This window comes from Phascolarctos cinereus, unplaced genomic scaffold (genome assembly GCF_003287225.1).
Source record: "Phascolarctos cinereus isolate Bilbo 61053 unplaced genomic scaffold, phaCin_HiC Scaffold_5;HRSCAF=322, whole genome shotgun sequence".
Taxonomy (NCBI): domain Eukaryota; kingdom Metazoa; phylum Chordata; class Mammalia; order Diprotodontia; family Phascolarctidae; genus Phascolarctos; species Phascolarctos cinereus.
In genome coordinates, this window is record NW_027555958.1 from 305,234,645 (window position 1) to 305,259,811 (window position 25,167).

General features: G+C 42.2%; 1 pseudogene; it reads left to right on the plus strand.

Moving 5' to 3' along the window:
- The first annotated feature begins 23,722 nt into the window (after nucleotides 1–23,722).
- Nucleotides 23,723–24,213, plus strand: LOC110198423 (protein mago nashi homolog pseudogene; annotated as a pseudogene).
- The last annotated feature ends 954 nt before the right edge of the window (nucleotides 24,214–25,167 follow it).

Sequence of the window (25,167 nt, forward strand, 5' to 3'; positions counted from 1 at the left end):
CTCTCCCAGTACCACTCAGGGTTCCACTCTCACTCAACTCAAACCTCGGGACAGTTTGCTTCAGGAGGCTTCTGACCTCTTATCTACCTTACTACAATGACTCTAATTCACAATAGGGACCAGTGATGGCATTGGAAGTCTTGCCATTTGTGCTATGGACCTAATGTTCCTGGTCATCACAGTTGTTGTTTTTCCATCAGATCTATCCTGAACTGTCACTAACATCACCTTCACTGTATGAGTTACACTTTTTAGAGGTACAATTTAATATTGTTTAATGTTTTTAGTGTTTGCACTGAGCACTTCCTCCAGTGTGGCTTGTGCTAGATTTCTTACTGAGGTTAGAATTGTTTTGAGATTACTTTCATGGTGGAAGAATCCTTCAAAACATTTTGACTTTGCCACCAAGGAGTGGTATGTGGTAGGAACAGTACCTGTTTTATGCAGGATGTTTTCCCTTGAAGAGAAAAAAGGAGGCCATTCTTTGGTTTTGGATCATCATTGGTTTTTTTCTCCTTTCTGAAACATGAAAGGGCTATACTATAGGGAGCTGGTATCAGAGATTTTGCAGAATTACCCCTGCCCTATGGGTAACTTTCTGACCTATCATGGTTATTACCACAGTGGGGACCCTTCTAACCTGGCATGGTTGTTGCCATAGTGAATGTGGAGTTGGGAAGGAGTAACATTTAATTTAATTATATATTTTTTTTCCCTTAAGTACACTCGTTTTTATTTTTATGGCCCACAATTGTCTATATCACTTCATTCTAGACCTGAGCTTAAGTCACTGGATTGACCTCCACTAGATGGAACTTGAACCTTTTTCAGAATCCAGCTAGAGGGAGAGGGGATTTTTCTCCCTCCACACCTCCTCATGATGTTGCTAATGGCAATATCCAATGAAGAGGGAAGATCAGATGTGGAGTTGAGTTGACTGAGTCAGTGAGTGAGAGGAGTTGAGAGCCTCATGTCTAGACTTGGGATTCTGATCAGGAGATGGTAGGCCCCAGAGCTGCACCTCCCACTATTGTTGGAGTGTGGATTCTAGTTCTTTCCAATACCTCATATTAACATCCTGGGCTACCATGTCAGCTGAGCCCAAAGCTAGAAGTACTGGTATCTGAATGGTAGAGACCACAGCAAAGCAGGGAAGGAGTAGCAGTCAGACTAGTCTATGGCAGGGCCCTACAATTCTAGGCGGATGAGAGCTCGGTGACCTGTAGCATTAATAGTGGGAGCTTTCCCTCCTCTCACATGCCTTGGTCATGTGCTCTCTGTATGTGGTGCCTCACCACTTATAAACTTGGTGTGTACACCCTTTCCATTGATTTTGTGTTTATTCATGGGAAAATGCATCTCAGGTTTTTGGAGGAGAGGTTTTGTATTGCTACTGTTCTTACAGTAATGTTTGAGCTAATGATGTCCTTATATTGAAGAGAGTAAAGGTAAACATATCAGTAGAGGCTTGTGAGTTATAATTTTAGGAGTGTGGATCCAAAGAGCACCTTGATTCTGAGAAATTCATCCCCAAGGGACTCAACTTCATGTTCAAGTTGGGGGAATAGCCCAGAGTGGACCTCTAATGATGATGATGATGATGATGATGATGACATAGTGAGTGAAAGTAATGGGTCCCACATAGATAGACAGGCCCACATGTTGTGTGGGCCTGTCATTATGTAGCTCAAAGGGAGGCAGAATAGCCGCCTGTAGCATCTCCTCCACCCACACCTCTTCTCCAAGGGAGACATTCATTCCTTCCAGGAGGAGAAGCAGAAGGTTGGAGCCAGAGGCCACCACTCTGCTTTTCCCAGAGAGAGGGAGTATGAGCTAGAAGTATATCCATCTGCTCCCTTAAATATTGTTTGTGTAGGTGCAGCGCTTCTTAAACTGTGGTCATGACCCCAAAATTTGGCAACTGTAAAAGGTTTCTGAATGCGCAACAACCAGAAATTAATTAAAAATCAAATACGTAATAAATCTGAGGTGTTTCTGGCAGCGCTTGCCCATGTTGCATGGTTGCATCGAGCAACTTCACTGCAGCCTTGGTTCTGAACACAAAGCATGCTCACTTAGCATGGCGCATGCCCTCAGGCCATGCAACACCAACAAAAAGTAGCCAAAAAATTGGGAAAAGGAGATGTGAGTGGAAAAAGTTTAAGAAAAAGTTTAGGAGATATGATTTGGTTCCATCTAATTTCTGATCACTTTCTCATTTCTAGGGGAAGGGAGACCCCAAACCCTATATCCAAGGCTTGACTCCTTTCCTATCTAATACCAGTTCCACAATGAACACATAAAGAGAATAGCAAAGAAGCCCATCTATCCAAATCATAGCAAAAAAAAAAAATCTGAGAAGGTGTACATGGAATACATGCCAGACAACATGGAGTGAAGGAGCTCTCCCGTTGGGGCGAGATAACTCAGCTTACCAAGAGGGAGCATCCCGGACCTCACTCGAGGGGGGCTCCCTGACATCTGTAGAGAAGCCAGCGGGGGACACGGACATGATGGACCGTCAGCTCCTCTCATGTCTTTGCCTTCAGCAACCTGAAGTAGAGTTGGCCTTTTCCATCTTCTTTCCTAAGCTGGAATCCAGGAGTGACTTGAAGTGGGACCAGTCCCAAAGGGGAAGGACACCAAAGAGTCCTAAAAGGGGGACTCAAAGGGGACTCTGGCTTGGAAAGTCCCAAAAGAGATTGGCAAAGGCTGGAATTCTTTCACTTCTCACCACCTCTGTCCTTCCTCTCGCACAGACCAGGGCATCCATCTCCAGCAATAAGGAGAGGGTCCCAAACTAATGGGCTTTGGGACAAGGGTTTGTAGGTTCCCAAAGTGCCCCCAGGGGAGCACTGGAATGATGGAGGGGTTGGTAGTAGTCTCGGGTGCAATTGGGAGGCATTGAATAAAAATAAGAGGGCAGCAGAAAAAAAGGAAAGAAGAAAAGATAAGAAAAATTTTTAAAAACATTTGTACATGTTTCATCTGTTGTGTAACAGAGTTAAAGTCATAGTGATTGCATTATTTTCCAAATAAACACACAAAATACAAGTTATAACCAATCAATGGTCAAGTCCACCAACAGGCCTTAACAAGCAAGTGTTGGTAGGGGAGTGTGTTGTGCATTGTCGGGAGGTCCAGCTGCATCAGCAGGAAGATGTGCATGTAATGACTTGTTTACAATACGATACTATATAGTTATATGACATAATCTTGCCATCAAAATTTCAATTCAGGAAAACCCTCACAAATTTACAATAAATTAATCAATTTAATTTGCATCATTTAAAAAAATTACGTATTTTTGGGTTACACTAACCACCACCACCACCACTGCCATCATAATAAGAGTTGCTTTCAAGTATGCAAAGCATTGTACACACATTATTGTATATGAACCTCACAGCATTCGTGTGAGAAAGGTCCTATTATTATCTTCATTTTACAAAAGAGAAAACTGAGATTCAAAGACATTAAGTGGCTTGTTTGTAGTAACAGAGCTAGTAGGTGTAGACATGGGATTTGAGCTGAGGCTTTTCTGACTGCAAGTCTAAAACTCTGTCTGCTAGCTCTTGCTACCTTTTCAATGTATCTTACCATTATATTCCGATAAAATGCAGTGTGAGATGAGGTAGTGCAAATAATCAAATAACAAGACCGCATAGTATAAACTATGTGTGTTAGACAGCCACGATATGGATTAGAAAAGGGGAGAAATTGATGTGAGCTAGAATTACCAGCAGCCGAACCAGGAAGGAAGGGAAGGAGAGAGGGAAGGAGGAAAGAAGGAAGGGGAAAAGGAAAGAAGGAAGGAAAGAACATGTACTTACCAAGCACTTACTATGTGCTAGGCACTGTTCTAAGTGCTTTACAAATATTATCTCCTTCTTCCTGAAAATAATAAATAGCATATATCTAAAACCTTCAGCAAGCATTATATGCAATGGGGACATTCTAGAAGCATTTCCAATAAGATCGGGGGTGAAACAAGGATGTCCGTTATCACCACTGTTATTCAATATTGTTCTGGAAACCTTAGCTTTAGCAATAAGAGAAGAAAAAGAAATTGAAGGCATTAGAATAGGCAAAGAAGAAACAAAGCTATCACTCTTTGCAGATGACATGATGATATACTTAGAGAATCCTAGAGAATCAAGTAAAAAACTACTTGAAATAATAAACAACTTTAGCAAAGTTGCAGGCTATAAAATAAACCCACATAAATCATCAGCATTTCTATATATTAGCAACAAAGCCCAACAGCAAGAGATAGAAAGAGAAATCCCATTTAAACTTACTGTAGACATTATAAAATATTTAGTAGTCTACCTCCCAAACAAACCCAGGAACTCTATGAACACAATTACAAAACACTTTTCACACAAATAAAATCAGATCTAAATAATTGGAAAAACATCAGTTGCTCATGGGTAGGCTGAGCTAATATAATAAAAATGACAATCCTACCTAAGCTAATTTACTTATTCAGTGCCATACCAAACTACCAAAAAATTATTTTATAGAGTTAGAAAAAATAATAACAAGATTCATTTGGAAAAACAAAAGGTCCAGAATATCAAAGGAACTAATGAAAAGAAATGCAGGGGAAAGTGGCTAGCAATTCCAGATCTTAGATTGTATTATAAAGCAGCAATCATCAAAACTGCTTGGTACTGGTAAGAAATAGGAGGTGGATCAGTGGAATAGGTTAAATATGCAAGACACAGTAGTCAATGACTATAGTAATCTATTATTTGATAAACCCAAAGACCCCAGCTTATGGGATAAGAACCCACTTTTGAAAAAAACTGCTGGGAAAACTGGAAAAGAGTATGGCAGAAACTAGGCATAGACCCAAATCTCACACCATATACCAAAATAAAGTCAAAATGGGTTCAGGATTTAGATATAAAGGCTGATACCATAAGTAAACTGGGAGAACAAGGAATAGTTTACCTATCAGGTCTATGGAGAACAGAAGAATTCACAACCAAACAGGAGATAGAGAACATTATGAAAAGCAAAATGGATAATTTTGATTACATTGAATTGACAAGTTTTTGCACAAACAAAGCCAATGCAACTAAGATTAGAAGGAAGGTAGAAAATTGGGAAAGAATTTTTACAACCAGTCTTTCTGACAAAGGCCTCATTTCTAAAATATATAGAGAATTAAGACAAATTTATAAGAACACAAGCCATTCCCCAATTGATAAATGGTCAAAAGATATGAACAGACAGTTCTCAGATGAAGAAATTAGTCATATTAAAAAATGCTCTAAATCGTTACTGATTAGAGAAATGCAAATCAAAACAACTCTGAGGTACCACATCACACCTGTCAGATTGGCCAACATGACAAAACAGGAAAATGATAAATGTTGGAGAGGATGTGGGAAAATTGGAACACTAATACATTATTGGTGGAGTTGTGAAATGATCCAACCATTTTGGAGAACAATTTGGAACTATGCCCAAAGGGCATAGCCTTTGATCCAGCAATAGCACTTCTAGGGCTATATCCCAAAGAGATCAAACAGATGGGAAAAGGACCTACATGTACAAAAATATACATAGCAGCTCTTTTTGTGGTAGCAAAGAATTGGAAATTGAGAGGATGTCCATCAATTGGGGAATGGCTGAGCAAGTTGTGGTATATGAATGCAATGGAATATTATTGTGCTATAAGAAATGATGAACAGGCTGACTTCAGAAAAACCTGGGAAGACTTATATGGTCTGATGCTGAGTGACGTGAGCAGAACCAAGAGGACTTTGTACACAACAGCAGCCACATTATGCAATGACTAAGAATGTTAAACTGAACCCTTCTCAGCATTACGAGGATCTAAGACATCTCCAGAGGCCTCAGGATGGAAAATGCTGTCCACATCCAAAGAAAGAACTATGGAAGTCGAATCGCTCTCACTTATTTTTACCTTCTGTTGAGTTTTGTTTCATCTTTCTGATGGTTCCTCGGATTGGTTTTAATTTTTACTTACAACTTCACTAATGTGAAAATACGTTTAATGGGTATGTAAATGTAAAGCCTATATCAGATTGTGTGCCGTCTTGGGGAGGGTGGAGGAGAGAAAAAGGGAGAAAAATTTTCAACTCAAAAGCATATGGAAAAAAAAATTCTTTTTAAATAAAAGTTTTTTAAAAAAATATTATCTCCTTTGATCCTTACAACAGCCCTGGAAAGTGGGTGCTATTATTATCCCTGATTTTAAAGTTGAAGAAACTGAAGCAAACAGAGGTTAAATGACCTGCCACAGGGTCACAGTTAGTGCCTAAGGCAGGATTTGAACTCATCTTCCTGACCCTAGGCCCACTGTGCTATCCACTCTACCATTCTCTCAGAATGTAGTGCAAGATTGTGCTTGACAAGAAGAGAGACTTAAAGAAGTTAAAAAAAATCGTGGGATGCTAGTGCTGAAAGGGACCTCAGAGATTATCTCATCCACCCCCTTCTCATTCAAAAGAGGAGGAAAAATCCTGGAAATTGTTACTCTGGCTGGCTGTCACCTGAGAGAGCTTTTTCCCCCAAAGCCTGCCAAGAAGCAGGAGTTTGCCAGCAAGGACATCTGATATTACACCAAAACACTTTGCAGGCATGCAGGGCCTATGAAAACTGGACATAGGTCCAAGCTCCCGAAGTTGGAAGCAAATGTTTGAATACTTGGATTAAATTCCCAGACTTGGCATTTTGTGGAGACAGAAGGCAGCTTGCAGAACCAGTACAGAATTACGTGAATGTGGATGTACTGTGGGTAAGGTTAGGCTTTCTGAATCCTACCAAGAATTGGTTCCAAAAATCCTCTTCCAGATGATGTCCTGGATTTAATAGAGATGTAACCTAATCTCCTATAGCCATAGATTTAGGATCAATCTCCTAATGATTCCCCAGAGGCACCACAGTATGTACAACCACTGTGGAAAGAACATTATCTAACTCAGGGCAATGCTGGAGCCAGCTTGAACCAACTCGAGAGAGCCATTTGTTAAATTTTCAGCATGAGCATTTATAACTCAGGAAGTCAGCAAACATTACAAATCAGTACCTGACTGATAGTTTTTTTTATTGTCTAGACTTAAAAAGATGATGGAGATAATATTAATAATATAAATTGAACTTAAAAGTATATTGTGAGCAATTTTTTAGGAGAGCTGGCTATTAAACATTTACTGGCATACCTCTGGTTATCTTCTCTATTTTACTCTTCTTACTAAGGTAGGGAAATGGATGACTCCATTTCAGAAAGATTTTTAGCAAGGGTTGAAGCAAAAGGAATTTCCTACCAAATCCTCATTTAATTAGAAAATTCAGTTATCTAGGACTCTCCATTTTTCATGTGATGAAAACATCTGGGGGATTCTAGTGCACTTCAAGCTCCATCACTTTCTCCAGACTGAGTTCCTTATCTGTAAAGTGAATGAATGAAGGAAGCATTTATTAAGCACTTACTGTACATAAAATGGGGTAGGCAGGTGGGTCAGTGGCTATGGTACTGGGCCTGGAGTCAGGAAACTCATCTTCCAGAGTTCAAATCTGGCCTCAGACACTTAACTTGCTGTGTGACCATAGGCAAGTCATTTAACCCTGTTTGCCTCAGTTTCCTCTTCTGTCAAATGAGCTGAAAAAGGAAGTGGTGAACCACTCCAGTATCTTTGCCAAGAAAACCCCAAATGGGGTCACAAAGAGACAGACGTGACTGAAGAAAATGAGGGACTGAAACATATGCAAGACACCATGTTCATCTGAGATAGAAACAGATAAGTAAGACTCTCAAGGGGTTCACATTCTAATGGGGGAGACAGCAGACGAAAAATAATAACAATAGGAATATGAATAGCCCTTCCCCCTAGGGCTGTGATATTGAGAGCTAACACATATACAGTGTTTTGCAAACTTTCAAGCATGCTATATAAATGCTACCTATGATTATTATTATTTTTGTTATTATTGTTACTATTATTATTAATCTTCAAGTTTTGGGGCCAAATTCAAAGTACCATTGTTCTGAAGCAATGCAGCCCTGATGTATGAATCCTCTCGCAACATTCTGACAAATGACCACCTAGTTTGTGCTTTCGGCCCTGGCAGACACAGAAACCTCTGTCCACTGTACAACAATATAACATAAGAAGCTTATAAAGCAAGTTTTGGAGATGATGTGCCGAAGATGCGTAATAATAACAATAATAAAAGGTAGCAGACTTACAACTACGGTGGGGCAAACAGAGCTTTGTCTCAGGGCACCAGAATTTAAAGGGTGACAATATAGTGGAAAGTGCATTGGATCTGGAGTCCAAGAACCTGATTGAGGACACAGTCTCTGGGCCTCAGTTTCCTTATGTGTAAAATGAAGGGGTTAGGCTAGATAACCTCCAAGGTCATCCTTTCAACAATTACAAACCAGGGGAGTTGTCCCATCCTGATTTCCCCACTTCCTTGTCATAACAGTAGACCCTGGACAATAGATTGAATGACCATAGCATCTTAGATCTTCAGAGGATTTTATTATTTGCTCTAATGCCTCCCCATTTTTTTTTTTTACAGATGAAGTAACTGAAACCCAGAAACGGGTTTGCCAAATTTTACTGACTTGCCCAATTTTACATGGCAACAGAATTGGGATTCGAACCCAGGCTTTTGACAATCAGACTAAGGTTCTTTCCACCCTATCATGCTGCCTCTAATTTGGCTAAAGCTATGTTGGAGAATAAAAGAAGACAGGTTCATAATTAATGGAAGATAGGTCAAAGCCAGACTTAGGGAGGTGTGGGAAGGATTTTGATTATCAGGATAAGGAGTTTGGGCCTGGTAATGGGGAGCCCCTGAAGGTGTTTAGGGCAGAGCAGTGATATGTGAAAGTCACACACGTTTATTTTAAAAACAGTGTTCTGGGAGTAGGTAGGTGTCACAGTGGATAGAGCAACCGGTCCTGAAGTCAGGAGGCCCTGAGTTCATATACGGCCTCAGACCAAACACTTGACACTTACTAGCTGTGTGACCCTGGGCAAGTCACTTAACCCCAATTGCCTTAAAAAAAATGTTCTGGATGGGAAGTCATGGACAAGACCAGGCTGTCTTTAAATCGGCTCTAGTAAGTGAGGTATGAGTGACTGTTATGGAAGAGCTTCCTGTCTGACCAGCTAATAATAAAGGTGGTTCTGCAAGTTGCATTACGCCTAGGACATCCGCACCATATTCAATCCTAGTCTCTCTCCTGAGCTGTAGTCACACATCTCCACCTGCTTACTGAAGGAATGTGTCACAGGGAGCTCCAACTCAACATGTCAAAAACACAACTCAATGTCTTTCCCCTAAAACCCCCTTCCCAGCAGAGCTTCCCTATTTCTATCAAGGGCAACACCGTCCCAGTTTCTTAACCTGAGACATTCTCTCCTCCTCATTCTTCCCCCTCCACATTTCCAAACACTAGGGCTCCTTTATTCTACCTCTACAACATGTCTTGTATCCATCTCCTTTTCCCTGCTCCCATGGCCAAGCCGCCAGTCCAGGCCCTCATCATCCCTCTCCTGGACCCCTGCAGTGGCCTCCTGATTGGACTCCCGGCCTCTAGTCTCCCTCATCAAGCTGCACCCATGACTGAAATATGCTTTCTCACTTCCGCTTCTTAGAATATGATGTTTCCTTCAAACCTGAGCTTAAATGCCACCTTCTCCACGAAGTCTTTCATGATCTCCCTAGTTGTTAGTGCCTCTCCCACAGTTACCTAGTATATATGTGTGTATATACATACATATATGTACACATGCATAATCTATATACAGCTAACATTTATGCAGAGCTTCCTATGTGCCAGGCACTGTGCTAAGTACTTTACAATTATTATCTCATTTCATTTTCATAACAAACCTGGGAGGTAGGTACTATTATTATCCTCATTTTACAGATGAGAAAACTGAGGCAAACAGAGACTAAGTGACTTGCCCAGGGTCACATAGCTAGCAAGTGTCTGAGGCTGGATTTGAACTCAGGTCCTCCTGACTCCAGGCCCAGTGCTCTATTCACTGTGCCACCTAGCTGCCCCCAATCTAGGTTGTAGGGTAGCATGGTGAAAGACGTTGTTCAGCTGTTCCTGTTTGCCCAGCCTCCTAACTATTGACTCACAGACTAGGTGTGTTTCTCTCTCTGCTCTGAGAAATTGTAACAGAAGGATCTCTCTCTCTCTCTCTGTACACACACACACACACACACACACACACACACACACATATATATATATATATATATGTATATATACATGTATACATATATATTTTAGCTCTAAGCCCCCAGTCAGAAACAGCTGTGGACCCAGACAGACTTTGAGATCTCAGCAAAGAGGTGCTTGGCCCTGCTCTGAGTGTTTGGGAGCCAAGAATGAGGTGGTATAAGACAGAGGAGAGGCTCCTGAAGGATCAGGAAGCCTTCACTGCTAGGAAATAATACTATTTGCATTAGCACAGTATCATGGTGTGCTTACTCCTATTTCAACTGGAAAGTCTTTGACTTCCATTCAAAAGTGGGAATAACACTTTGTTCTTTACTTATCTAAGGTTTTTATTATGTAATAGTATGTATGTAGTTATCTGTACTTGTATCTTACCCCTTACTTAGACTGTAAGCCCACTGAGGGTAGGAATCATAGTTTATCTAAACTTTCTACCTCACCTATGGTCCAGTATAGTACCTTTGCACACAATGAGTACTTAATATATGTTTGTTGAAATGAAATGAAACCATGGAAGAGGGTGGGGAAGGAGAGAGAAATGAGAAGGAAACAGTTTATGCCTACACATCCTGCCATCCAACTCTATATTTTCACCCTTTGGGACTGTATCCAGTTCAGTTCAACAAGTATTTATTAAGCACCTGTTATGCTCAAAGCACCGGACTGATCACTGGGAATGCAAAACAATCCTTCTCCTAAGGACCTTACATCCTTCTAAGTCAGGGATCCTTAACCTGGGTTCCATATACTTCCAAAGGGTCCATGGATTAGGGGGTCTGTGAACTTGGAGGGGAAAATATTACTTCTTTATTTTCATTAAAGTCTAATTGAAATTTAGCATCTCTTTCAATTATGAATGTAGGCAACAAACATTATTCTGAAGAGAGGTCCATAGGTTTCACCAGACTGTGCCCAAGGGGGTCTATGACAATATAGAAATTTAGAATCTGTGTGTTGGGGAGGAATACAACAGATAAATATAAAAGTAAGTAAAATATCATTTGAGGAGGTAGAGAGAACTAACAAGGGGGATCAAAGTAGGCTTCCTGTAGGAAGTGAGTTTTGAAGAGAGCTCAAGATTCTAAAATATGGAGATGAAGATGGCATAGGAAAGAACCTGTGAAAAGGCATGTAGGAAGGAGATGGAATGGCACCATTTCATTAGAATTTCTCCCCCATTAGAATATAGGCTCCTTGGGGGCAGGGATGCCCTGAGAACGGCAAGTAAGCCAGTTGGACTGGTATGTAAAGTTTGTAAAGAGGGATAATATGAGGTAAGTCTGAAAGTGTAGGCTGGAAGCTCACTGGAAGGGCTTTAATACGAAGCTAAAGACTTTGCATTTGATCCTAGAAGCAATAGAGAGCGACTGATGATTCTTGCGCAACATGGGTGAACATTTTTCCTCTTCCTCCTGATTAAGCCAATGGATCTAATACAGAAGATGGTTGAGCCTAACCTTTTCTTTTTTTAAAGTGATTGCTTCTCATTCCATTTTTCTGAATCTCAATTATTATTTTATGGGGAATGGCTGAAGGAACAGTTCTCAGTGAGGGTACGATGGCACCAGAATTTTCAGGCAGGGCCACCCCCAAAGGAAATGCTACATGGAAAGACTTGATCCTTTTTACCATATTCCGACTCTTTCTCCTGCTTGTCTCTGAGTTTTCTGTCTTAAGGAATCCAAGACGCAGACAGCACAGAATAGCACTTTTTCATTATCATAATTCAAATTACCTGTTTAAGTCGGTCAAATGAAAAAAATAGCCATTCAGCCCCCGCATGTGGCCTGGCAGAGGGAACCTTTCGAAGCGTGCCCTGATTATGAGATGAAGTGGTTGGGCCCTGCCCTGAACCCTGGGCTGACAGACTTCAGGCTCCACGTGCCATGAGCTCATTTCCTGGGGTGTGTGCGTGTGTATGTGTGTGTGTGTGTGTGTGTGTGTGTGTGTGTGTGTGTGTGTGTGTGTGTGCGTGCAAGGTTCTATTTCAGCCTGGCTCCATGCAAACAGGGCAATTTACTGTGACCAAAAGGGGCCCAAATTACATTCGTAACATAGAAAAATATTCTCTGTGCCAGGCCACCCATGTGACCGGGAGTAGCGGGTGGGGAGAGATACTAACTCTCAAGAGAGCCCCAGCAGAGCCGATTCAAGCAGGTTCAGAGGGAGAAGGGTAGGGTGGGCCCTGCAGAGGGGCATACCCGGACACTACCCGAGGCAGCCATGCTCTGCCTTTGCAATTCTGAACCACAGTCAAGCCTCACCTCAAGTCAGAGACTCACCCAGTACGACCGAAGGAAAAGGCTTGTGGCTTCCTTAGAGGGAACAATAAAGAGCCTGGATATGTAGGACAGGGGCATCATGCTGGCCACCCACTTGTGAACTCTTAGAATCACATTTGCAAGCACTTATCACAACTCAGAGATCTGGAAGGGAATTTAGGAATCAGCTGGTCCCACTCTGATTCCATTTTACAGACAAGAAAACTGAGGCAAGAGCAGCATGATATAGTAACTCTGGAGTCAGGGGTCCTGGGTTCGAATCCTACCCCTCATGATCACTACCTGTGGAATGCTGGGCAAGTCCCTTCTCCTCCCTTGGCCTCAGTTTACTCTTCTTTAAAATGGGGGGGTACATTGGATAGTCTCTGAGGTTCCATGCTGCCAGCATCTTGTGGTTTGGCTACAGCTCCTTCTGCTAAACCACATTGGGATTAGTCTGGAAAGTAAGAACTGAAAGAAACATTAGCAACCAACATATCCAACCTGTTCATTTTACAGAAGAGGAAACTGAGGCCCAGGAAGGTGTAAGAACTTGCCCAAATTCACGCAGGTAGTAAGCAGCAGAGGCAGGATTTGAACTCTGGAGGGCAACTACGTGGTACCATCGTGCCTGGAGTGCTGTGCCAGAAGCCACTCATGTTTGTGAATTCAAATCCAGCCTCAGAGACTGACGGAGCTGTGTGAGCCTGGGCAAGTCACTTCACCCTCCGTTTCAGCCTCAGTTTCCTCATCTGTAAAATGGGCTGGAGAAGGAAATGGCTAACCTCTCCAATATCTTTGCTAAGAAAATCCCAAATAGGGCCATGAAGAGCTGGACGTGACCGAAACAAATCAGCAACCTCTGACTCCTGAATCCGTCTCCTTCCGGCTGATGCCAGCTTGATCCTAACAAATACCTTCAAGCTCTCTGAAGACAGCTTGCTAGTCCGTATGTCTGTCTCACTTTCTTCTCAATCTGTCCCTCCAACTCATCTCCAGGAAACCTTCCCTGATAAACCCCATTTAATTCCCATTCCTCCTTAACACCCACTAATCCAGAAGTCACGTTCCTAGCAACCACAGCTTCAGAAGAGAGCCCTGAACCTGTAAATGAGTAAGGAAAAAAGGCCTCAGGCCAGCTGAAATTGCTGCCACAGAGTCACTGCCCCAAAGCCACACACTTTACTCCTTAGGCCTGTGCTCATAGCCTGGGTGACTCATTTAGCATAGAATGTTTAATAAATTCAGTTATCTAGTTTCCTAGCTTCAAGTAGATTAAAGCCAGCAAAATGGGAAGAAGGTTCTGAGGGAAGGGAGAAGAAGCAGAAGTAACAGTTGAAAGCTAAATTGTTGTTCACTCTTCATTTTTGAAGAGGACTAATGACATCACAGGTGAGGTCTTGACTTGCAAGTGAATTGGATTTAAGTGAGGCAGAGTTGTGCAAAGTCATCAGCCTCACTTTGTCTTCCAGAGTCATCAAAGTCCAGTGGCAGGACAAAAGTCAGGACAGCTGGTGATGGCCCAGGATGCAGTGGATAACCTTGGCGTCTTCGATGTCTGACCAAGCTAAACACCCCGTAGCTCCCGCTTCAGCCACCTTTATGGCCATTAGAACAAATTGTTCTCATCTGCCTGTTCCACCAAGTAACATCTTCACATGCTTGGGGTAGACATCCCTCTAACTCACCTACGGGTCTGAGGCCTATAGGTTACCCACAACCTGGTTTAGTCCGTCTGCCGGGCTGGTTTTACTGTGGTGTGCCACTGTGCGTGCTGCAGCTTCTTGGAGTCACAGGTGTGTCACTCTCATCAGAGAGCCAAATTAAGGCCCGACATAGAGAGGAGACAGAGAACCTCAAAAGTAGACATAGAATTAAATAATGGCACCATATTGTCAGTAACCAGCATTCATAACGATGTCCTCAGGAAAAGGCAAAATTCATCAAAAAAAATTTAGCAGCTTTTTGTGTGTGTGTGATAGCAAAGAACTAGAAACTAAGGTGGGGGTGGAGGGTGGGGAGGTGGAGAATGATCCTTTATGAAACAATTTCGGCTTTGAGGTTTCTTCCGATTCTCCCATGTCCTTTGTTCTAAGACTCCTTCCAGCTTTCACCATCTGCTTGATTCTATGCTGTGTTTAGATTTCTATATCTTAGTAGGTTGCTTAGTAGGAAATTTTCTTAGGCTCCAAGCCTGCTTGGTTTTGGTGAGTCTCAAATGAGATGTTGCTGTTGTTTAGTAGTTTCAGTTGTGTCCAGTGAATAAATCAACAGGTGCTATATGATACAGGCAGCTAGGTGGTGCAGGGGATAGGCACGAGGCCTAGAGTCTAGAGTTGAAATCTGGCCTCAGACACTTGCTGTGTGGCCCTGGGCAAGTCACTTAACTCTGTTTCCTTCACTTTCTGAATCTGTAAAATGAGCTGGAGAAGAAAATGGCAAACAGCTCCCGTATCTTTGCCAAGAAAACCCCAAATAGGGTCATAACACCAATGAAAAGCAACAATAACAAAGGTGTTATATAAATGCTTATTCCTTTCCTTTTCCTTACTACAACATCTTGGGGCAGCTACGTGGCCTCCTTGGATAGAGCTCCAGCCTTGGAGTCAGAAGGACCTGAGTTCAAATTCGGCCTCAGACACTTGACACTTACTAGTTGTGCGACCCTGGGCAAGTCATTTAACCCCGATTGCCTCACCAAAAAACAAAAACAAACAAACAAACAAAAAAACCAAAAGAATGGACATCTAGTCTCTTCTAAGATGACAAACTTTCCACCCTCCCAAGGCAGCCCATGCTACTTTTTGAAAAATAGCTCTTTTTTATTTTAAAATTTAATACACAATAAGAAACGAAAAAGAAACATATAAACTTAAATACAAAAGACAAAAGATAAAAAGCATGTCATGCACACAGCAGAACATGAGAGGATTCAAAATATGTAGCAATAAATTTCCATTTCAAGAAAGCCTATATTATAATAAATGCTGTGTGTTGTGTTGAGAGCAGTCCATCTTTTCTCTCTTCTGTTTTTCTATCACCTGCTGACCTTCCCCACTATCTTCCACTATATCCCACTGGCCTCTCCCAGAAAGCTATCTCTTGTACCTATTCTTCTTTGGAATAGCTCTAATTATTAGGAAATTTTTCCTTGCTTCACGCTGGTTTTACCCACTGCAGTCTTCACCAGCTGTGCCCAGTCCTTCCCTCTGTGACCAAGCAGAACAGGTCTAACCCTCTTCCATATGATGGCCCTTCAGATATTTAAAGACAGAAGTCCTTTGTTTCCCCCACTCCCTTCATCTTTCCTTCTCCAGGCTAAACGTTTCCATTTCCTTCAAAAGATTTTGCTACAGCCTGGTCTCCAGTTTTCCTCACAGACCTGGTCTTCTGTGTTTACCACATATCATTTGTCCTCCCCACACTCCAAACACACACACACACACACACACACACACACACACACACACACACACACACACAACAATAGGACAAAGACATTATAGTTCTAGGTTTTGTTTTGTTTTTTTAATCTTTATATCCCTATCACCCAGCCCAGCATGGGCACTTACTGGGCAGCTAATAAATATTTGCTGTTTGTTATTGACTAATGCATAAATGCCTAATAAAGGGTAATCCAAGTGCTAAGTAAGGTCAGAGGGGAATACCCAGTTGGGAGGAAGTCCAACAGCACTTGGTTACAAAACTCTACAAACAGTGAGTGCTCAATAAATGCTGCTAACTGATTTCAGGAAATAAAACTTAGCATTCTCGAAGTGGAGTTCATGGGCCCCTTGCGAGCCTTTCAAAGAATCTGCAAGATCAAGACTATTTTCATAATAATACTAAGATATCAATGCCTATTAAGATGTCATTTCATTGTCATTTTTTATTTGTGTCTGTTTGTGACTGCATTTGGAATTTTCTTGGCAAAGATATTGTAGTAGTTTTCCATTTCCTTCTCTAGCACATTTTACACATGAGGAAACTGAGGCAAACAGGGTTAAGTGACTTGCCCAGGGTCACACAGCTAGTAAGTGAACTCAAGAAGAGGAATCTTCCTGGCCTCAGATCCAGCACTCTAGCCACTTCACCACCTAGCTGACTGCCTATTAAGCTACCCCTCTCTTTTTCAACTACCTATCTGTGTGAAGCAGGATTTTCTTTCTATACTTCAACCAAAACAACATATCACAACAGTTTGAATGCAGAAATAGATATGAGAATCCAGCTGTCTTCGATTAAGGCAGATATTAAAGAGATTTGCAAAAACATGTAAACAATGCTATTCTTCTCAGTAATTTTTTTGTTTTGGAAAATCTAGTTATTTTCATTAAAATGTCATTCTGTTAACATGATAAATTTGACATTCCTATTTTGATTAATTAATATTTTACAAATTTATCTTTTAAAATTTCAAATGTGGTTAATATCAATAGATATTACCCACATAAACAAAAGCTCATTGAGGCCTTCAGTAATTTTCAGGGGTATAATGGGGTATTGAGACTAAAAATTTGAGACCTGCTGATCCACTTTTGAAATCTTTTTCTTACTTCCCTTGAATTAAATCTAGGGGTTAGTATCTTCAGTCAAATGGAATTTTCCACTTTACTCCTTTTTTTTTTTTACTTTTTGGCAATTGGGGTTAAGTGACTTGCACAGGATCACACAGCTAGTAAATGTCAAGTGTTTGGTCTAAGGCTGGATTTAAACTCAGGTCTTCCTGACTTCAGGGCCGGTGCTCTATCCATTTTGCCACCTAGCTGCCCTTCCGTTTTACTTCTTAACCTCTTCCTTCAGCTGTTCTCATTCTGCTGATATCTACTAGATTTTTGCTTCTATTTGTCCAACAACTCAGGAACTAGGAAAGGCTTTAGGCACAATTATTTGGCAGGCTTGGTCTTTGAACCCTCCTGCATCCACCCCCACCCCCAGCTTCTCCTTCCCAGAAATCTGTCTTCTCTCATATAGCTCCCTCTCCAAACTCTTTCAATCATTGGGTATCCCCATTCTTTCACCTCTCTTCCAGAGAAATCTGCTCTTGGGTAAGTAACATAGTAGTCATGGACACTTTAGTGTGAGTAATTATTGGTACCTAGGTTGACCCTCCCAAAGGAATTTCTTTTTTAAGTCACCTCAAAAGTGGAATAAAAGGCTTGCTTCCCAATTTAAAAAATTCAAAAGCATGGCCAGTGTAGTAAGCATAGACTTACTATATACAGTGTGGGCCCTAAGTGCCAGCATGTCCATGTCCTGTGCATGCCTATGGTAGATAGGTTATTATTAATTAACATTATTTTATATTTATGCTCCACTTTATATAAAATGCTTTCTAGAGGCAGCTAGGTGGTGCAGTGACTAGAGCACTAGGCCTGGAGTCAGGAAGACCCGAATTAAAATCCAGCCTCAGACACTTACTAGCTGTGTGACCCTGGGTCACTTCTACCTGTCTCAGTTCCCTCAACTGAAAAATGGGGATAATAATAGCACCTACCCCCCAGAGTTGTGAGGATGAAACAATACAATATTTGTCAAGCACTCAGCACAGGGCCTGGCACATGGTATTATTAATTCATGCTTGATTTCTTCCTTCTTTCAACACTCCCAGGAGGAGGGTGGTGCAAGCATATTATCCCCTCTCTAAAGATGAGGAAACCAGGGCTTGCTAGTGGTCTCACAGACGCTCTGTGTTGGAGCCAGAATCCAAACCCAAATCCCTTGGTCCCAAGTCCAGTGTTTTCCATGACCCCCAGTGCTTTTCACAAAGTCTTATTTTTTTGACACAAATGGTCAGCTCTTCCCCCCATGTACAAAGCTAACCCTGCTGCTACTGTTGTGTTCTAGTGGGCATTTTCAGAAAAGGCTGGCCAAACTGGAATATTGCCAGCATCTCATTCTACTGTAGCTGAGGAAGCGAAATGTGGAAACATGCCATGTCTAAAATGCTCAAGCATCTACTTCGAGGAGTTTAAAGGGCCAACACAGCCATAAACTTCAAGGGTTTTTCAAAATGGGGGAAATGATGTCTTCCCTCCTTTCAATTGCCTTAGAACTTTGGCTGGTCTTCTCATCTACACTCACCACATGGACCAGGTTAAACCAGGCCATCAGGACCTGGGGCAGCATGTGGTGCTGGGATTTACTTAGATAGTGTCTGCCCCACTCCAAGCGGCATTGCTTAGGGAGAATAGAAACATGGCCAGGACTGGGAGATCACTCCTTTGTCTCCTGTCTTCGAGAAGGAGTATTGGGTTGGAATTGTAGCTTTGTAGAATTGCAGTATCTGTTGATGCTCAGTCATATCTGACTCTTTGTGACCCCATCTGAGGTTTCTTGGCAATTTCCTTCTCCAGCTCATTTTATAGATGAGGAGACTGAGGCAAACAGGGTTAAGTGATTTGCCCAGAGTCACTCAGCTAGTAAGTGTCTGAAGCCAGATTTGAACTCAGGTCTTCCTGACTTCAGACCCTGCCTTCTGTACCATCTAGCTGGCCCTGAAGGATAATACACCCCTTCACCAAATATTCCTCTTACCTCCTTGACAAGCTCCTCACACTCCCGGGTTGGGGACACCTTGGGTAGAATATAAGCAACGTGACAGCAAGGACTGTTCTGTCTCTGTATTCTGAGCACCTACCGCAATGCCTTCTACTCTGCAGGTGCTTAATAATTTCTTGTTGGGATGGACTAGACTTGTTTATCTCCCCTGTGTAGCTAAGTGACACAGAGGATAGAGTGGTGGGCCTGAAGTCAAGAAGACCTGGGTTGAAATCCTACCTCAGACACTTACTAACTGTGTGACCCTGGGCAAGTCATTTGGCCTCTGGACCTCATATTCCTCATCTGTAAAATGAAAGGGGGGTAGAGCTAGATGGTGCAGTAGATAGAGCCCTGGAGTCAGGTGGACCCGAGTTCAAATCTGGCCTCTGATATTTTGATGATTACTAGCTGTGTGACCCTGGGCAAGTCACTTAACCTTACCACCTTGGCCCCCTCCCCCCCCAAAAATGAAAGGGTTGGATTCAATGGCCTCTTCCAGCTTGAAATCTATGATCCTCTGACATTAGACTGTAAATTCCTTGAGGGCAGGCACTCTGTCTTATCCTTCTCAGTTACAAATAAATGCCTGATGAAGAAGGAAGTGGGTTAGGGGAGGGTGTGAGGGTATGGCTGCCTGTTTCATTAGTTCAGATTTGGGACATTCTGTGTCTCCTGCATTAGAAGCAATGCACAGTTATATCTATGAACACCTTAATGTCTTTCTTAAGTCCTAGCAAGACCCTGGCTTCAGTATCTTTACCCAGTGCTGAAAAATCCCCATTGGGAACTGGCTAATTTACAGAGCAAATAGCCTTGTTGGAAAAGTTCATTATCCACCCCTTCTCTGCTGATCCTTGGCTCCAAAACAAAACAAATCTCCAACAGCCACCCTATCCTCCCCAGAGACTTAAGGGGTACAGAAAACCCTCGTACACACTGTTGCTGCTGCTGCTGCAGCCCAGGAAAAGAAATAAGAGTGGTCTTTGAACTACAGAGAAACAATCTGGAACTGACTGACACCTGCAGTCCAGTAAGATTAATGAATAAACTTTTAATTTATTTGGACGGCTTGTGTTTGGAGGTTCTCCTTGACACCCACACCCCCACCCTTCAGCCACACCCCAACCTCTGATTTTGCTAATGATAAATGACAAGATGTGGACAGTTATTAATTAAACTGTCCATAGTGATAAGGCCTGAGAATGTTATCCAGCAGAAGAAATGTATAGCATTCCTTCCCACCCACTCCCTCCTCCTTTCACCTCCCCCTCACACCATCCCATGGGCAGGAGGCCCCATTCAGCTCCCCGGCCCAGCAGAGGCCCGACTCACCCAGCAATATCCTCACACACCTTGGCTACCTAATAACTGTCTGGATTCAAGGCCTGGGAAATGGAAATCTCTCCTGGAGCCTGCATAGTAATTAACCTTCTAGCATTCTTGAGGCAGGGAAATGTTTCTCTTGGGACATTCCCACAGGCCCTGTGTAATGCCAGGCTTAGCCCCATGAGGCTGGGCTGATTATGAAGGGATTTTCACAGTTAGCTCTAGCTGTGGATCACGGAGATGGGGTGAGGGCATTTTTACTTCCCATTTGGGATTTTTGACATAAAGCATGTCATAGTTCATTCTTCAGGGTTCCCAGAGAAAAAAAATAGAGCAAAACAAAACAACCCACAAATACCAATGTAGCACCTGGGCCCCCAACCCCTCACTCATAGGACTCCAAGCTGTGTTGTTTGTCCTTCATTCTCTAAGAGGACCAATGACACAAGGAAGGTGATGTCTTGACTTGCAGGTGAATTGGATTTAATTGAGGCACAGCCATGCAAAGTCATCAGCCTCACTCTCTCCTCCAGAGTGATCTGAGTTGAAGGTACTCTATGGGTACCACATTTACTAAAAATAATAGCTCTTGAGCCCCCACTGATTTGTTTACTTTTCCTCTAATCAGCCAGAAGACAGTTGAGAGCAAAGGCACTAAGAAAATAACATTTACAATAGAAATTCTTCATGAACTTAGGATAGACTCTCCCATAAACAAACAAATGAATGAATGAATGAATAGATGAATGAACGAACCATGACTGTAGAGAGGGAGCATGCACGGAGCATGTTTGAGGGGCACACATGAAGGGGTGATTCACAGTTTTAACACTGTAGGACCACTGATGTCTTACTAATGTTGTCCTATGCCCATTGGCCCTGTACTTGGCTAGGTGGGGTGTCTCTGTTGAGTACATTTCCTCCCTAGATCCTCATCTTGTGGTGATGGGGACCTTGCTGGTCCCCAGGTGACTTCTGGGAATGTGGTCTCTGCTTTGCTGGTGCCACACATAGCCTCTGCTAAGCATTATTTCATGCTTCTGGCTCTTGGGCTCATTCCTTCAGAGACACACAAGTCATCTTAGCTCTAGTCTGCTCAGTTATAGTGTCTAGACCTCTGATAGGGCAGACCGACAGCTCTTTAGCCATAGCCACCACATACAGCTAACAAAAACTAGGCAGTGTACCTAGACTAAAATTAAGTTGTTGTCCTCCCTGTTCCTGGGCAGAGTCCAAACCATCATACTACCTCACTTAGAGTCAGACATGACCAAGATCCTCTTTATATCAGTAGGGAAATTAATTTGACCCAAACCAAAAAGACCAGCTAAGGAATCACTCACCTAGCCTGCATTCCTGTCTTTATTAGGTATAGCTGCCAGCAATAAACTCTGATTGCCTCGGTGCTGTGTTTTGGCCGTTAGAAAAATTTCAGTCTCCTTACATAAATTCTGGCAAACCACCTGTACTTAACAATTCGATTGATTATAATTTTATCAGAGTGGGTAGACCTTCCTTCAAAACATACCACAACCCTTCTTTTCCTCATGCGTCATCTTGCTTCTACCTCCTGTTTACACTTAAAGCCTTTTCAGCTTTGAAAGACTTGCCAAGGGGCAGCTAGGTGAGGAAGTGGATAGTGCCAGGCCTTGGAGTCAGGAGGACCTGAATTCAAATTCAGCTTCTGACACTTGATACTTACTAGCTGTGTGACCCCTGGCACTTAACTCCAATTGCCTCACCAAAAAAAAAAAAAAAAGAAAAAAAAAGACTTACCAATTTACATTCCATTGGCACAGCCTTCGAGAACCCTGGGTCACCTCCATTGAATAGATACTCTGTGGAGGAGTTGGGGAAGGTAATTTTTATTTTGGATATATTGGGTCTGAAGTACCTATGGGACATTCAGAAGGAGATTGATGTTCAGCAAGCAATGAGGTTAGGAATGGATTTATAGATATGGAAAACAGATTACACCTGACATTTTTTTTTAAATTTTTAGGCAATTGGGGTTAAGTGACTTGCCCATGGTCATACAGCTAATAAGTGCCTAGTGTTTGGTCTGAGGCCGGATTTGAACTCAGGTCCTCCTGACTTCAGGGCCAGTGCTATGTCCACTATGCCACCTAGCTGCCCCAGGAAAAAGATTACACTTGAAAGTATAGAAAGAGTTGAGATCCAGCAAAGAAAAGAATATTGCATCAGGGATTCTTTTTTGCATCACAACCTCCTTAGGCAGTCTGGTGAAGCCTACCAACTCCTCAGAATAATGTTTTTTAGATGCATAAAATAAAAAGATTACAAACAAAACCAAGTCTGTTCAAATACAGTTATTAAAATGGTCATGGGTCTAATTTATACCCTTAGTGTAGAAAGGAAAAAGATAGGGCTCAGCACAGAACCCTGAGGGCACCTATGATGATAAGATATCAGGAGATGGATGATAATCCACCAAACAGGGCTATAAAAGTATAATCTGACACATAGGAGGAAAACCAGAGGGGAGCAGAGGCTAAAGATGGAGAAACTTTCTGGGGAAGTGGGTGGTCAACAGCGTCAAGAGTTACACAGAAGGAGTTCAAAGCTGGCCTCAGACATTTACTGGCTGTGTGACCCTGGACAGGTCACTTGACCCTGTTTGCCTCAGTTCCTCATCTGTAAAATGATTCAGTACTTTTAGTCACCTCTGACTCTTCATGACCCCATTTGGGGTGTTCTTGGCAAAGATACTAGAGTGTTTTTTTAAATTTTACAGATGAGGAAACTGAGGCAAGCAGGGTTAAGTGACTTGCCCAGGGTCACATAGCTAGTGAGTGTCTGAGGCTAGATTTTAGCTCAGGAAGAAGAGTCTTCCTGACTCAAGGCCTGGCACTCTACCCACTGTATCACCTAGCTGCCCTAAAATTGGGGGGGGGGAGGAAGGAAGAGATCTCGATTGGAGTAGTTCTGATTTTTCTGTCCAAGATTTCTAGAGGTGGCTGAGGACCATAAAGCAATTAGAATTCCATAATTGTCAGAGAAGAATGTGATCAGCCACACCTGAAGGCCAACCCATTTTCTTCCCCAGCTGCAGACCAATCTTATCACCTGAGGATTACTGCTATTTCCCAATGAGGAAGTAATAGGGAAGAGCTGAGTTAACACTTCAGCAACCACCTCATTAAAATGTCTACCAATCAGAATTGTCTTACCTTTGCAGGGGAGGTTTAAATGGTGTACCATCAGGCTCATCAGAAGGAAGACACCACTAGGTTTAAAAGGCCTGGTCAGGTTGTGGAGGAGGCAGTCGTGCAGGCCCCTCATCCCTCTGCTCATTGGACAGATTCAGGCCTAGCTTGGCTTGTCCATGGCCAGCAACTTCTACCCATGCTACTACGTGGGGTACAAGGACAAGTTTAGCCACGAGTTCTTGGAGTTCGAGTTTTGGCCAGATGGAAAACTGAAGTATGTCAACGACAGTAATTACAAAAATGACGTGATAATAAGAAAAGAGGCTTATGTCCATAAGAGCATGATGGAGGAACTGAAGGGAATCATCAGTGACAGTGAGGTAACAAAAGAAGATGATGCTTTGTGGCCTCCGCCTGAAGGGGTGGGCCAGCAAGAGCTTGAAATTGTGATTGGTGATGAACACATTTCTTTTACCACATCCAAAAATCAGCTCCCTTACTGATGTGAACCAGTCCAAGGATCCCAAGAGTTTGTGAGGGTTTAGTCTTTGATCTTATTGGCTTGCATTTCAAGATTAAACCCATTTGGCTGAGGTTTTCTTTAACTTTTTCTGTGTGCTTGGATGGTGGCATTTTTCATTCCCAATGTCAAAAGACTTTTGTGTAAGCTAGGAAAATATTTTTTATGTGTTGTGTAAGTGATTGTCTGTAATAAATAAATATGTAAGCCAATTAAAAAAAAAAAAGGACCTGTCAGCCCTCAAAGACTCGGGGTCTTTCAAAGAGTCTGGTGATCCAATCTATTGGTTATTACCAGCCTATCTAATAAATTGATCAGGGGATATCTCCAGTCATCCTGATCTATATTTTGCCGTTGGACCCAGATGGCTCGGGAGGAGAAAGTGAGGCTGGTGACTTTGCACAGCCCTGCCTCACTGTGATCCAATTCACATTCAAGTCATGGCACCATCTTCCTGATGTCATGATCCTCTTTGAGAATGAAGGACAAACAACAACAATAAATTGGTCATGCTGGGATCTCTGGCTTTTCTGAGGTGGCACATCACTGTAAATAAACTGTTACCTTGCCCAGGACGTGTGCCTCAATTTACCTTTGTTACATTTTTACTCGCCACATCACCAATCCCCTATAACTCTCTCAACTAGAGTGACTCTCTCTGGTCACCACTCCCATGTGTGTACAGAAAGGAAGGAAACCAACATTTATTAAGCACCTACTAAGTGGTGGAAACATGCCAATAGCTTTAGAAATACCTTATTTAACTCTGGAAAGAGAAATCTTGGGTTCAGATCTAACCTGTGACACTAACACTACTAGTGTAACTTTGGGCAGGTCATTTAATCTGCTTGGTCCTCAGTTTCCTCTTCTGTAAAATGAGAGGACAGGATTAGATGCCTCTAAAGTCTCTTCTTCCAGCTCTAAATCTGATATCTGTGATACACATACGTATGAAGGTATAGCTATTTTTGCAGCAGTGGTACAAACAAAACCATGTTTTAATTAATATTATCATAGTCTGATATGGATATAATTCTGTTGATTGAAGAGGCCCATGTGCAAATATATTAAAAATTCCTATCCATTTAGCTAATCTGTTTA